A 15542-nucleotide genomic window follows, 5' to 3' on the forward strand; every position below is an offset into this window, starting at 1 on the left:
CAAGGGTGATGACCAAGAACAAAACTTATCAGTGAGACAAAACTGAGCTTCTCCCTGCCCACCCCACACTAACCAGGGATTAGCTGGGGCAGACAGATCATCCACAGCATTGTTGTGAAGGAAAGGGATAGGTGCTTATCACATTTTCCTGCTATCTAACATGTTAACTGGTTAATGTACAATAGCAGTTTCATGAAGTTTACAGTTTCTGTACAAATATAGAATGCATGAGGAATCCAAATTAGTGTGAATAATAGCCTCATTGTTAGAGAATTAAGTAGATAGATAAGACTATGTATGTCTCATTCACATGCCACGCATTGATAAACTCAGTTTTGCAAGAATATGATTACATCAGCAATTGGGCCTCTTCCCTATTTCTCCTTTGTTTCATTATACGAATACCCAAATTCAAGATAATATTTATAGCCATCACCTAAGATCTCCTTGACTTCAGTAGTACAACTAAATTTAAAATGGATATAGCTATTTGCGTCTTTAAAGGGCACTATTGCCTTTTTTTCACTGAAAACCCAGCAGACCTATGAAACTGGCTTACTTGCACAAACACACACCTAGACCTCTTGGGCCACAAGTAGAAGATAGGTTTGTATTAGGTAGTTTAAGTGGAGGTTTCATTATAACTGTGCATTCTTATTTGTTGCACTGGCTCATCATTGGCACTTAACAAATGGTAGAACCTGGAAAACCTAAGGAGAAACTGATGGCCTGAAGAAATGTTTCCTGTCTTATTGAGAACAGGCCAGTTTCCTGGTGGTTGAGACTAAGTTCTGGTGAGCTGTCCCTACCTCATGCTCTGTACTAACAGATTATGAGCTGTTTCATGGCAGGGTGAATATTATAGTTAATTCTTGATCCCATTATCCAGCACAGCTTTGCATAGACCTAGATATTTGCTAAGAATCCATAAAATCCACCTCTATGCTTTAATTTCAACATGGGCAGGAAACCTGTAAGGAGCGGTTACCTGTGTATGGTATCTATCCTGTACTGAGTTAGTCACATTGCTAAGCATCTTTAGTTACTCTTGCTGGTTTTTGATCCATATCTCCCTGGACACTGACCCCTGAGACTCAGTCATTCCTAGGTCTTCAGGTCATGCATCTGTTTATCCAGGCTCCAGGTCTTTACCTCACTGACTGAATATTTTTCAAAGCTCTCTCTCCATTCATTCCCCAAAGATATTTCTTATTTATGCAGTGCTATTAAAATCAAAATGGATTTATTAATTTGTTCCTAGAAGGATACTGCTCTTTTATTTACTTGGTAAGAGAATTCTTGCTATTTGCTCCTTCATCATTCTAAGCCCCCATTCATCAAAGACCTCGAAAGCAGGAAAGGCCTTAAAAATAACCCATCTCTGCAAGCACCTCTTGTTTTGAGACAAAGGTTTTGAGGCCTAAAGAGTTTGCAATTTGTGCAGTTTCATACCATGAATTAGAAGTATAACTAAGAGCTCTTTCTCCACACATTATAGGCTTCCTCTGTTCCTTCAGCATGGCCCTCTGTGTCTCAGGCCTTGCTACTGTTTCTGTTTCTCAGATGCCAGAACTCACTTGATTGCCTCAACTAAGCTGGGACAACATGCATAAATTAGCACAGTTAGGCAAACCACAATGAATGATCATCCGCTATGGGTACCTCAAACTCAGCATGTAACATGGAAGGAATTTTGTTTCAAACCTTATCTTCTACCTGTATTCTCTACGTTATTTGTTAGTACCACCACCATCTAGTCATCCGAGTAGTAACCCTGACAGTAATCTCTGGCTCCTTTTCATCTTTTACCCCCTTATCATCATCCAATTCCTCCGACTTCACCTCCTGAATATCACTTGAATGTATCTATTTATATATTTATAATAAGCTAATCAGTATGGTTTACAAAATATTAAAAAATAGAAATTTATGTAAATGTAAGATGTTATTTTTTGTCAATTTAATTTTGTTCGAAATCTGTATTTTCTTTTTTTTTTTTTAAAGATTTTATTTATTTATTTGACAGAGAGAGAGACAGCAAGAGAGGGAACACAACAAACAGAGGGAGTGGGAGAGGGAGAGGCTTCCCGTGGAGCAGGGAGCTCTATGTGGGGCTCGATCCCAGGACCCTGGGATCATGACCTGAGCCAAAGGCAGACACTTAACACTGAGCCACCTAGGCGCTCCTGAAATCTGTATTTTCAGATGCATTATATTAACTCCTGGCCGTCTGAGGAGTTTGGGGGGAACTCTGGTCTACTGGCCTGGTGCCGTCAGCTGTTCATGATCAGGTGATTGTATCAGCATACATCATTTCCCCCCGACTTGTCTACATCATCTAGATAGATAAGAGTAATTGCACATAGCTAGCTTGATGTAGAGAAAAAAAGCAATTTCTCCCAGCGGGCTTTCTGGTATTTTGTTTGCCTGTCTCTCTTGTCTTCCCCTTTAAGGCCCTCTGGACTCATTCCCTAGACTACTCTTTCAAGAATCTAGCTTTCATTATGCAACAGGAACATACAATGACTCCTATTTCCTCCCATATAAATTCTGTTTTTGTCTTCTCTCTGGTGTTCAAGCTCCTCTGAGGCTGGTTTCTCACATCCATGCGGTGGTTTATTCCAGTATTTCTCAGTACACCCAATTCACTCCACGCCGGTAGCGCTGCATGTTTCCCTGTGCCCACGACATTCTTATTTCTACCCTATCAGCTTTGCACTTGAATTCCCCTCCTCCTGCATATATAGATGATTTTCTTGACATTTAAAAATCTCATTCATTTCTCAAGAAACAACTCAAGTAACTCTCTCTTTAGAAAGCATCCTGGAGAACTTGAAGCCAAATTAATTCCTCTGAACTCCCATAAATGTTTACTCAGGCAGGTTGTTGTAGATAGAAAAAGCATAAGCCTTGTGTTAGAGATTCCTGGATTTGAATACTGACTCTGACACTTATTAGCTATGGGCAGATTATTCTATACATCAAATCCCTCATGTATAGAATAATATGCAACTCATAGTCTTGGTTCTAAAATAAAGTCTATTCTTTAAATTACTGTCTCTCTTATGAACTCTTTGAGTACAGGAGACAATTCTGATATTCCAGTTCTTTGGTCAGATTCAATGAGTTGTCAGTGGCTTACTTGTTGATTAATATCCAACCAGATCTCAAATCTACACATTCAAAACCTAAGCCACCTAAAGTGTTTTAATCGGATTAATAGTTCTTATAACTAAATTCAATTTCCTTTTATAAATTCTAACTGCTTATAATCCTTTGCATTAATTATGTAATACCCTATCTCCTACATTATCCTTTCTCCTTGCTATATACTCCTATTACTGTTTTTAACTGTCACAGCTGTTTTCTCACCCTAATTCACTGAGTATGACCAGTCTAAATGCAAAATAGTTTTGATATTTGATTCCTAGCAATCATAGCATTTTCCCTATTATAGAAAGAGTAAGAGACATGAACGGCTGAAATCTGATCGTAGCATTGCTGTATATAGCTTTTCCTAAATCAAATCAGATCTCACAATTTTTAGTTAGGCTTCTGTTAGGGCAATTGCTATAGAGGAAGGAAATAACAGTAATAGAAAGTGTAACTGATTTGAAGTTACCTTATTTTGGTAGTATTGGAAACTCTGGGCTTTCTGAGTCAGTGTTTATGAAGATACTTTCATCCATCACTGTGGCAATTCTACATAAAATGGGTAACTCTGGGCTAGTGCTTATTCCTAGGTAGCTATGGTCAGGAAAGGGAGATTGAACACTGCCTGATGTTGGCATGAATGAGTGTGTGTGTGTGTGTGTGTGTGTGTGTGTGTGTGTGTTTTCTGTGACATGAATCATTGTCTAGGAAATAAGAATCTGCTGCAGAAAACAATAAAATCTTGCATCAGTGAAAGATAGGAAAAAAGCAACTAAAATCCTGTGGTTACAAAAATAATAATAACAAAACAAGCATCTCAGACTCCTTGTTCTAGTTTCTGGGACTTCTCCCAGGAGAGGCAATTATTATTTGTATTGATTTTAGTTTGCAAGCTAGCTCTCTAATGTGCCAATGGATAGCCCCAAACTAGTAAATAATTACATATTATACAAAAATACTGTGTCTTTTTACTGTAAGCTTCACAGCCCCAGAGCAAATTAATCTTCTCACGCTATGCTCTGTTACCTATAGTAAATACATCACAAAATATAGCAGAAAGGAAAAATAAAACCTTTCTGATCACCAGGGGAAAACTATCAACAAACAAATCTGATTACTATTAATTGAAGCTTGTCTATGTTCCCACATCTAGAAAACACACTGTAGGAAGTAGGCTTAAGTTTGCTTTTATGTACAATTTTGTTCCATGAAAAACTTTATTAGCAAGTGAAGTAATTTTAATAAAGTAGGAAAAGTAACACAGAAGCTGCATTATTCCTCTGTCATTTTTTTATCAGCAATAATAATATTTGACCAAAATGGCTTCATTTTTCCAGCACAAGATCTGAAACTGTAACTTCGATGTGTCCATTTTCTTTGTCTTTCCTTTGATTCAAAACAAAGTTTCTCTTTTTATCCAATGCTGGTCTCTCCCCACCCCGACCTTTCCTTTATTCTGTTCTCCATCTCCTCTCATGTCAAGTGTTTCCGTACCACGCCCTCTCTTTGCATCATAAATTGCCTCCCTTTTCCCCACCTACCTAGGAGTCTTTGTCTCCATCTTGGCCAGTGGCACCAACACCTACTTAGCCATCCAATCCCAAACCCAGGAGTATCCCGTGACTCATCACTTTCCACCATCTCCCAGCACCTAAACCATGTCAAAAAATGAAACCATGTTCTTTGGAACATCGCAAAACTGTCCAGTTCCCCATCATTTCCCTATCATAACTCTAGACTAAGCCATTGATACCTCTCACTTGGGCTCTCTTGTTTCTCTCATCGGTTTTACATCACAGCCAGAGGAATGTTTTGAAAATATAAATCAAATCATATCACTCCCTTAGTGCAAACTCCTATAAACCTTTTAATACAACCACACTTGTTACCATGGCTCTACCAGGGCCTCTTGGTCAGGCATGATCTGGCCCAGCCTCTGCTTATTCTCAGCTCACATCAGACTTTCCCATGTTCATGTCTCCTTAGCTGTGCTGGTCTTTTTCCTTCCCTGAAACATGCCAGTAATGCTGCAGGTGACACATTGTGTATCTACTGAGCATTCAGAGCTGTTCCCTACCTTTTCGTAGAGCCACCCTTTCTCATCCTCCAGCTCAATGTCACCTCCTTAGACTTTACAAGATACCATTTTCCCAAAATTAGTCCTTCCATAGCCTTCCACTGTTACTCTCAATTATGCCCCCCAGCTTTGTTTCCATTTTGGCACTTATTAAAAATTACAGTGATCTGATTTTGCTATTTGATTACTCATTTATTGGCTATCTGCTCCCATTTGAATGTAAGCCCTAGGAGAGAAGGGACCTTGTCTTTTTTGTTACTAGTTTGTCTTCAGTGTACAGAACAGTACCTAGTACACTCAGAACTCCAGGCTCTGGTATGAATTGCACCCCCTAGAGCTTTTCAACGTGGCATGTCTGAGTAAATGTCTCTTTGTTTGATCTGGTATAATTTTTTGCATGCGCTTTGGGTTTGTACTCAAGCTGAATCTTTTCTTTCCTTTAGTTTTACCAGGATAATGAGCTTGTCATTGTATAGACAGAGCCACAAGAGGTCTGCAGAATTCCCATAGATACCATTTTAAAATCTGAAAAGTCTACACCCTAAGAGAGAGAGTGGGTTTGAAAAGAATGACTAATTCCTATGATGTTATTAGATCTATACAGTTAGAGCCAGAGAAACAAAAAAATCGATTCAATAATGTAGCAGCCTAGGTGGAAGTTTGCAAAGTTATGTAAAAAAAAAAATGGCAGAATGAGATAAGGATGTGACTGAAGCATAGGGAAATGGGTTACATTACCACCCTCCTTCTTTAGTTTAAGGACTCTAAGATAAAGCGCCTAAAAGCAAAATTCAGCCTGAAAGTTGGGATTGTGGAAAAAAAAAATCATTCTAGATATTTTTAGCTCCAGGCCTCATATTCCTGGTCTTATATGACCCTAATCCTTGGAGAATGTGTATAGGGTAATGTAATCGTTTCCTTTACATTCTTAACCATAGGAAGGTTTAAAGATTAAACATAGAATTTTTAAATAGAATCATACCTATAGTGTTAATATTTTTGTGCTAAGAAAGATTTTGTCCAAATTTAATATTTTAGTTCATTGTAATATTAAAGAAAATTTGGCTTTTTCAAGGAAGAAATTAACCTTGTGATTCTAATTTAAAATATGCCATTGAATAATTGCCTTAGACTTGTAATTTACTAAGATTATGTATTGATTGGGAAACAAATTTTTTTCTAAACATAATTTAAGAATCACCATATTTATAATTTTAATTCTGCTGGTTTTATAGAAGACATTAGGGGAAATTTTATTTTATAAGTTAGCCAAAGTACTTAAACAGGAAATGAAATATATTACATTTATGAATGCAATTTAAAATATTGATGGTGTGAAGTTTGTGAGACCATTGTTAAAATTTGCTAGAAATATAAGTCGAATAAAAATATTTGTACATTGGATCTAAAGTATAAGGGTAAAATGGGGTTTTGACTATTGGAGCAAACCACTAAATATTTTGTGGACCCTAAAAATTACCTTTAAGATATCAAGTCTAGTGAAATGTATGGCAAAAAGACATTTGCACTGATCCTCTAGAGAGTTTCTTGAGTTAGAAAGGCTAGCTAGCCAAAATAAGTCATACTGTTAGGTCATGGGGTGTATCAGACAATGAGAAGTAGGTGTAGTAAGAGATTCTCAGTTTGAGTCTTAGCCTTCAAGTTTTGTTCACTGTGGTAGTGTTGTCTGCCCTCAAGTAGCCTATAGACAAATAGAAAGTTTCTAAGTTTGTGACATCTCTCACGAACAACTCACTGTCACAAGCACTCTGTCCCTCTTTCATCCTTCCAGAAAACTTATAAGGTTGGTACTGTTATTCCCATTTTTATTATTTATTTTTTAAAATTTTATTATGTTTGTTAATCACCATACATTACATCATTAGTTTTTGATGTAGTGTTCCATGATTCATTGTTTGCATGTAACACCCAGAGCTCCATGGAGAACGTGCCCTCCTTAATACCCATCACCAGGCTAACCCATCCCCCCCACCCCCTCCCCTCTAGAACCCTCAGTTTGTTTCTCAGAGTCCATAGTCTCTCATGGTTCGTTTCCCCATCTGTGGGAGGGATGGGGGGGCTGGGTGATAGACATTGGAGAGGGTTATGTGGTATGGTGAGCACTGTGAATTGTGTAAGACTGTGAGTCCCATTTTTAAATAACTTGAAATAATTAAATGGTTTACCTAGTCATTCAACTAGAAAGTGACAAAAACAGGATTCAAACCCAAGACTATATCTCTGAAGCTCTTGCTCTTTTCACTTTACCCAGTTTACTAATGAGTTAATGTGTTATTAGGCAGGGTCGCTACAATATGATCAGACTTTATTGTACCACAATGCCTTGACCTTGAAGTGCCAACTACTAGACGCTCAGATAGATAGATGGGTCACCTTTTCTAGGGTGAAAGAATGAGAAAAAGAGAAATGACTTATATCTTCCCTCAAATTCTACCAAGTGGCCAGATGCTTAAGCAACTTATTTGCTGGATTTGCATTGTGTTCTTTTGGTTTTCCTTAATTTTTTTTTATAAACATGGGCCACAACCACTATACTCTGACAATGATATGTAAAATTGTGATGGCAATTAATTTAGATCTTCAGAAACTTCTGTAAATCCTGTGATATTGTGGGAGAGAATTTCAGTACTTTTTACTATTTCACAGGTAAACTGGCTAAGGGGTGTGTGTGTGTGTGTGTATACGTGTGTGTGTGTGTGTGTGTGTGTGTGTGTGTATGTGGGTGTTTTTCAGTCTTCTGTGAAACCTGTATTAGCAAGAAAATGTGAGGTTGGCATTCAGTCTGTGTAGATTGGGATGCTGGCCTTTGTTTGGAACAGAGCAAAGAGTAATTGGCATTTCCAAGGTTTTACTGGTTGGGTCCTGACCTATTAAAGATAGTCAACTGTATGCCTGATGTTTTTCTGGAGCTGCAGGAGGAGACTGATTAGATTATCAGCCTTCCCTTATTCAGTTTAAATCATGAATAATGAATAACAGAGGTTTTTATTAATACAATGAGAAAACTCAAAGCCCAGATCATTTGTGTTGGACGGACTCAGTGTGGCCCTCAACCAGTACTAAGTTGGGAAGACACTTATGTGAGTCACCTTGCTTGAGTTTTCTGGCCGCAGCACCTCAAAGGTAATGAAGCTAGCATTCAGATCAACATAGAGGATGGTCGTGTTGAATAGTCATATTGAGGCTGCCTGGTAATGGCCTCTACATGTATTATTTCTTTAGAAGAGCAAAGGAGTCATTTCTTACTTTACTCTGGCTTCTGGTTGACATAAAATGCAACTCTGGCCCTAGGGATAGTGACAACATTGTATAAAGCTGGGAGACATGAAGAATGACAGAGGTGACAGAAACTTTAAGGAGTGGGTCTGGATGTTACCCATCAATGTTCCAATAGTCCACACCTGGGAAATAGTATAAGGCGGTGGATAAATGCACAGATTCTATCACCACATTACCTGGATTCAAATCCTAGTCCAGCCACTTATTAGCTATATGACCTTCAAAACATTTTATATATATATATATATATATACACACACACACACGCACACACACACACACACTATTGCTTTCACCTGGAAGAAACTACCTAAAATTTGCATGAGCTTTGGGAAAGGGTTGCTAGCTCAGGATGCACTCAGGGTAAGTGTTGCTGCAGATTTTGCAAATGACTGAAGACATACTGAGGAGAAAGGAATGAGTCAGCTAACTGTGAGTTATCTCTTTACAATAAATTTACTATCAAATGTGATTCCTAATTTGCTTTGTTTATGTATTAGTTTGGTTTAGAATTCACCGTCTTGATAAGGATTATTGCAGTTAGGAGCAAAGAAAAATATATATATTAAGGTATGAAAATAATTGTTTAATATTTTCATACCTTAATATATAATTATATATATAATTATATTTTATATTAAATAATAGGGTAGGAAAACATGTACTTTAATCTTTGGGTTATCACTTAAACATATTTAGCATGAGGCTTATTCTTGGTCCTAATGATAGTCCCCCAAGCAGCAATGTCATCTTCACCTAGGAATTTATTAGAGATGCAAAATCTTAGGTCACAACTCCAGAGCTACTGCATCAGAAGTACGGACGGTAGAGCTAGACTATATGTGTTTTGACAAGTTCTGTGGGTGATTCTGATACCTGCTGAAGCCACTGGCCTAAATTTTCTTAGTTAACCAGCATCCTGGCTATTGTTGACTTTTATCCACTAAGAACGGTCATCCTCTCAAGCAGTAATGTCCAAAATGAGGTATATACAAGACAATCCAGTAGAGTATGGGAAGAAAATACTGAAATTGCAACTTACATACTTACTATGCCCTATTTATCTTATATTATATAAGATATCTTATATCTTATATTTATAGGTATTATAATGTCCAAAATTTATGTGCATATGTGTATACACACACACATATATATATACAAACAAAACTTAAATATATAATATATATATGCTTAAATAATTAACTATGCTTTATATTGGAAGGATTGTTAATTTTTTTTTTAAACAGGATGTGGGTTTAAATAGTTTGAACACCATTGTTCTGAAGGATATATGCAGTTGTGAGTTGTATTCTGAGCATCACAGTGATCAAAGTGAAAAAAGGAAACCAAATCACAGTAAAACTATTCAGCTCATATTTGTTGGTTACAGCTAAATTCTAGTTAGATCTCTATGCACTTATAGGCATTCTTACATTGCAAATAGTCAGTCGTTATCACCATTAAAACTGAGTAATTTATCACATAAGTACAGAATAAGTAATGATCACTGCCTGGGCTTTCCCCTCAACTGAAATGAATGACCTGTATTTTGTTAAATTCTATTGACTAAAGAAATTCAACAAGATATATTTGAGTAGAAAATTCCAAATGCCCTTTGCTAGCATTAAAAAGCGTCAAATTAAATATAAAAGCAGAATTGGCATTTTGAAGAGAAATAAGCATTCAGTATGGTTTGCATTATTCTGGGAATGGTATGCAAACCCTGTGCTTCTGGGGCGCCTGGGTGGCTCAGTTAGTTCAGCTCAGGTCCTGATCCCAGGGTCCTGGGATAGAGCCCCCAGTTGAATCAGGCTCCCTTCTCTGAGCAGGGAGCCAGCTTCTCCCTCTCCCCACCCCCGCTCCTCCCCGCTCGTGCTCTTTCTCACTCTCTCTCTCTTCCTCTAAAATAAATAAATAAAATCTTAAACAAACAAACAAAAACAAAAAAACACGGTGCTTCTATTATTTCTTGCACTTAAATGACTTATTATTTTACTTATTATTACTTCCAGATGAGGATAGGGGAAGAAATGTATGAATTTCAAGTTAATAAATTAGACTCTTTGAAGATATGGGCTACATTAGAAATATCTGTCCTTGCCTTTCCTTCCACCTACTAACATTTATGGTTGACTGTTCACTATGTGAGTGATACCTGTCCTTTGACCCCCTGAAATTTCTACCCCATATAAGATTTCTTGAATTATTTTTGTAGCTTCTCAAGACATTATCCTGGATAAAATAGAAATATGTGGCATGATACATGCCCATGTAAATGGATTTAGACCTTTGTTAGTAACTTAAGGATTATTGGACAGAAACTGGCCTTGATCAATTATTAAAATGCAGAGACGGTGTAAAACATTACTGAGAGACATTAAAGACTTAAATAAATTCATTTATCCACATTCCCGAATTCATATTCAATATTATTATGAATTATTTTCTCTCAACTTATAAATTCTGAGAAAAGTTGCTGTAACATCAGGGAAAGACGTTGTTCTTTAGCCATGATAGCAACTGGCCACCAGAACTGGTTTATACTAGTTTAGTGGATCAGTGAGTTGGAGGTGGACACACAGGGACGAACGCCACGTGATGAGGGAGAGAGATTGGAGGTTTGTCACTGCCATTCAGAGAAGGCCCAGGACTGCTGGTGGCTACCTCCAGAAGCTAGGAAGATGCAAGGAAGGATTTTACCTAGTCACAGAGGCAGCATGGATTTACTGACCCCTTGATTTCAAACCTTTAGCTTTGAGAACTGTGACAGAATAAATTCAAATTGTTTTAACCATCCAAGATAGTGGGGTTTTGTTTGTTTGTTTGTTTGTTTTTTGTACAGCAGCCCTAGTAATTAATACACTTGGGTTTTAATATTGAACAAATTTGAGAAGATTAGAAAAATACAGTTTCCTTTTTTAAAAATAAATGTACCATTGTCTTTTTATTTCAGATATTTAGTAGTAGTCTCATAATCTTTTGACATTTCAATGCAATCCCATTTAAAATCCCAGCAGACTTTTTAGTAGAAATTGACAAGCTAACTTTAAATTTTATATGGAAATACAAAAAACCTAGAATAGCCAAACAGTTATGGAAAAGGAAAACAAAATTGGAGGTTCACTTATTAAAAAGCTAGAGTATTCAAATGTGGTATAGGAATAAACATTTTTTAAATAGAGTGAGGGAATAGAACAGAGGGTACAGAAGTAGACCCACATTTATATGGTCAGTTGATTTGGGGCAAAGATGCCAAGGCACTAAATGTGAAAAAAGTAGTCTACCCTAAAGTCTAGCAGTATTATTCCTAAGTATTTACCCAAAAGAAATGAAAACATACACCCACAAAAAGATACATAAATTTTTACAGCACCTTTATTCATAATAACCAAAGACTGAGGAGGGGAGAATGTCCCTCATCAGGTAAATGGATAAACAAGATGTGCTGTTTTCATACACTGATATAATATTCAGCAAACAAAATTCATGGATAAATCTTACAGGCATCATGTTGAGTGAAAGAAGTTAGAACAAAACTGTTCATATTCTGTGGTTCCATTTGTATAAAGATCTAAAGCAGTCAAACCTAATTTATGGTGATTGAATTAGATCTGTGGTTGCTTAGTACCAAGGTGAGTCTGGGTATTGATTTCAAAGAGGTGACAGATGTTCTCTATCTTTTTTTTATGTTATGTTAATCACCATACATTACATCATTAGTTTTTGATGTAGTGTTCCATGATTCATTGTTTGCGCATAACACCCTGTGCTCCATGCAGTACGTGCCCTCCTTAATACCCATCACCAGGCTAACCCATCCCCCCACCCCCTCCCCTCTAGAACCCTCAGTTTGTTTCTCAGAGTCCATAGTCTCTCATGGTTCGTCTCCCCCTCCGACTCCCCCCCTTCATTTTTCCCTTCCTAATATCTTTTTTTTTTTTTTAACACGTAATGTATCATTTGTTTCAGAGGTATCGGTCTGTGATTCAACAGCCTTACACAGTTCACAGCGCTCACCATAGCACATACCCTCCCCAATGTCTCTATCTTGATTGGGGAGGTGGTTATTCACGACATACATTTGTCAAAACCATTTATTAAACAGTACACTTAAAATTCTATTTTACTGGGTGTACATTATAGCTCAGAAAAGTTAAAAATGTCTGGAGAGAGGTCACTTCTATTTTTCCTCAATTAATATGTGATATAATTAATTTAGGTGGGCTCAACCAGAATTTTTTAAATAGCTTAGATGAGAGTAACTAGAAAACACCAGAATGCACCACACATAGTAAGTCTATTTTATGTAAGCCTTGTTTTAGGTTTGTGTGTATCCCTATATGCTTTCTCAGTCACACAGTAAAATATATTTCTTACTGTAAATCACAGAAAAAATTTTTGAAATACACTGCTTTAGGGCACCATAATAAATCCAATCCTATTCAATATTTATCATTGATCTGGATGAAACTACATAACCTTTTATCATATTTACTATAGGCACCAAGCCGTCAGGCACAGAATGCTTTGGTGGTCAATAATTTAGTTTTTTTAAGTATGGATACCCACTGTGAATGAAAGTGTAACGAATTGCACATATATACTCTGCTGATGGAAATGTGAATTGATGTAAACATTCTGGAGGGCAGTTTGGAAATATGTATTAAAACCAGTTTGGGAAATTTGATTCAATTGACATACCTTCAAGCTTATTGTTTCTTTCCTCAGCTATGTCCAGTCTACTGGTGAGCCCATCAAAATAATTCTTCATTTCCACAACAGTGTTGTTAATTTCTTTTTGATTCATAGAGTTTCAGTCTCTGCTTACATTATCTACCTTTTCTTGTATGTTCTCTACTTTTTCTGTCAGAGCTCTTGCATATTAATCATGGTTATTTTAAATTCCTGGTCTAATAAATTTTAAAACCTCTGTTGTATCTGAATTTTTTGTTGTTTCTCTGTCTCTTCAGATAGTGTTTTTTCTTGACTTTTAGAATAGCTTCTAATGTTTGTTAAAAGCCAGGCATGATAATTGAATAATAGTAACTGAGGTAAACAGGCCTTTAGTGGGAGGGTTTATATTAATCTGGCTAGGAGTTTGTCTATCTTTAATGTCCGTTATAACCGTAAATATGGAAGGCTTCAATTTCCTTTGTTTTCTTTTTTTTTTTAGATTTATTTATTTATTTTTGAGAGAGAAAGCATGAGCAGGAGGGGCAGAGGGAGAGAGACTCTCAAGCATCAAGCAGACTTGCGCTAAGTGCAGTGCATGACACGAGGGTGGGGGGCTCAATCCCAGGACCCTGAGATCATGACCTGAGCCGAAACCAAGAGTTGGATGCTTAACCAGTTGTGCCACCCAAGCACCCTGATTTCTTTTTTCTCCCTTTGTCTTTAGGTTTCTCAGAGACTTTTTTTTAAAAAAAATAGAACCCACACCTTCTAGTTCTTTCAGCTGGAATCCTCTGTTATTATACAGAAGCTTTGGTAAGGTATAGGGGGAGGAGATGCATTCTATAATCTTATGATTAGGTCTTAGTCTTTCAGTGAGCCTACACTTCCTGTGGCTGTTCCCAAGTCAGTGACTAAGCAGGACAGAGATAAGGCAGGCCTTCTTCTGGGAAATGGAGTACTTCTCTGAAAGATGATTTTTGGATCAAGGACTTCCACTAGTTTTGTCAAACTTTCATGGAATTGCACTGTTCTGAGACTCTTCCACTCAACCTCCCTCCCTTCCCTCTCCACCACCAGAGCGAGACGAGCATGTGATCTGACAGCTCTCCTGGCCTCCTTCAGACTCCTTCCCATTTCCCTTCACAGGTATTTCTTCTAATAAATCTCTTGCATGTTTAGTCATGTTTTGGCGTATGCTTCTCAGAGGACCTGGACAAATATATCTGTTCGTGTTAAAATATACAGATGAATTATAGAGTGCTAATGGGTTTTTAAGACCAAACATCAAAATTCAAAATCAGTTTGTACTTTTGGTTAGGTATTTCACACTCCAACTGAAGGCCCTTGGAATTAAAGATTTATTTTTCTTCTGCTAAAGGTACGTTATTGGGAAAATTTTTAACACACTGTGCTGTTCTAACCAGTAGGTTCTCCTCAAAAGCTCATGAAGTAATATAGTACTTCTTAAAACTGACTCAGTTCTAAAAATAGCTTCTACAAAATATGTAGTATCTAAATTGCCTCTCTTCTACTTACTAATGTTCTCTCTGTATCTTGTGCAAGCACTCAGTAAGGCTTAAATGAAGCTAATGTGAAATGATAGTCTCTTAGGATGTGGCTACAGTTCTTGTTATCAATAAGCAAGTAATCATTTAGCATGTGCTCTGCTGGGAATCATTTTGATCAACTTAAAAGATTAGATTAACTTAATTGAAGAGACTAATTTCTCCTGCTAATGAGATGAGTTTCAAATACTAGGGTATCACTACTGAACTTCTTTAACATTGAATGATTTTTTTCCTACAATCTAATAAATAAAAGAGTCCCAAGCTTATGTAACTTACCATCTGTTACCAATTTAACCCTGAGGACTAGCATCTCCTTCCAGAATTCAGAGGTATTTTATCTCTATCTTGATCTTATTTCCACTTCTGTCATTAGCTGTGGCCATGGGTGCATTTCTTTTCTTTTTGTCATAGTGAGAAGTGAGGATGATTATCAGCAAACTCCAAAGGTGATAAAATACTTTCTGCAATTCGCATACATTTCTTTGATTTGCCAACCCTTTATAAACAAAACATTAAATTAAAAATTTTATGATGAATTTAGGTTACTCATATTTTTGCTTTCTTTTAATCTTTCCTAGGCATTAACTAGGTGGTAGACAATTAAATGTTTATGTAGATTCCTCTTAGGTTCTTAATAAGAATTGAATATGTTGCATTTTAGACATATACAAGCATATCTATCTTTCAGACATGAAAAACAAAAAATGTTCATTAAAACTAATGTGCATTTTGAACAGTTGTAATTTTAAGGTAGTCAAGTCTACCTA

Source organism: Callorhinus ursinus, unplaced genomic scaffold (assembly GCF_003265705.2).
Source record: "Callorhinus ursinus isolate GAN/ISIS: 27379988/994484 unplaced genomic scaffold, GSC_fseal_2.0 scaffold10, whole genome shotgun sequence".
Taxonomy (NCBI): Eukaryota; Metazoa; Chordata; class Mammalia; order Carnivora; family Otariidae; genus Callorhinus; species Callorhinus ursinus.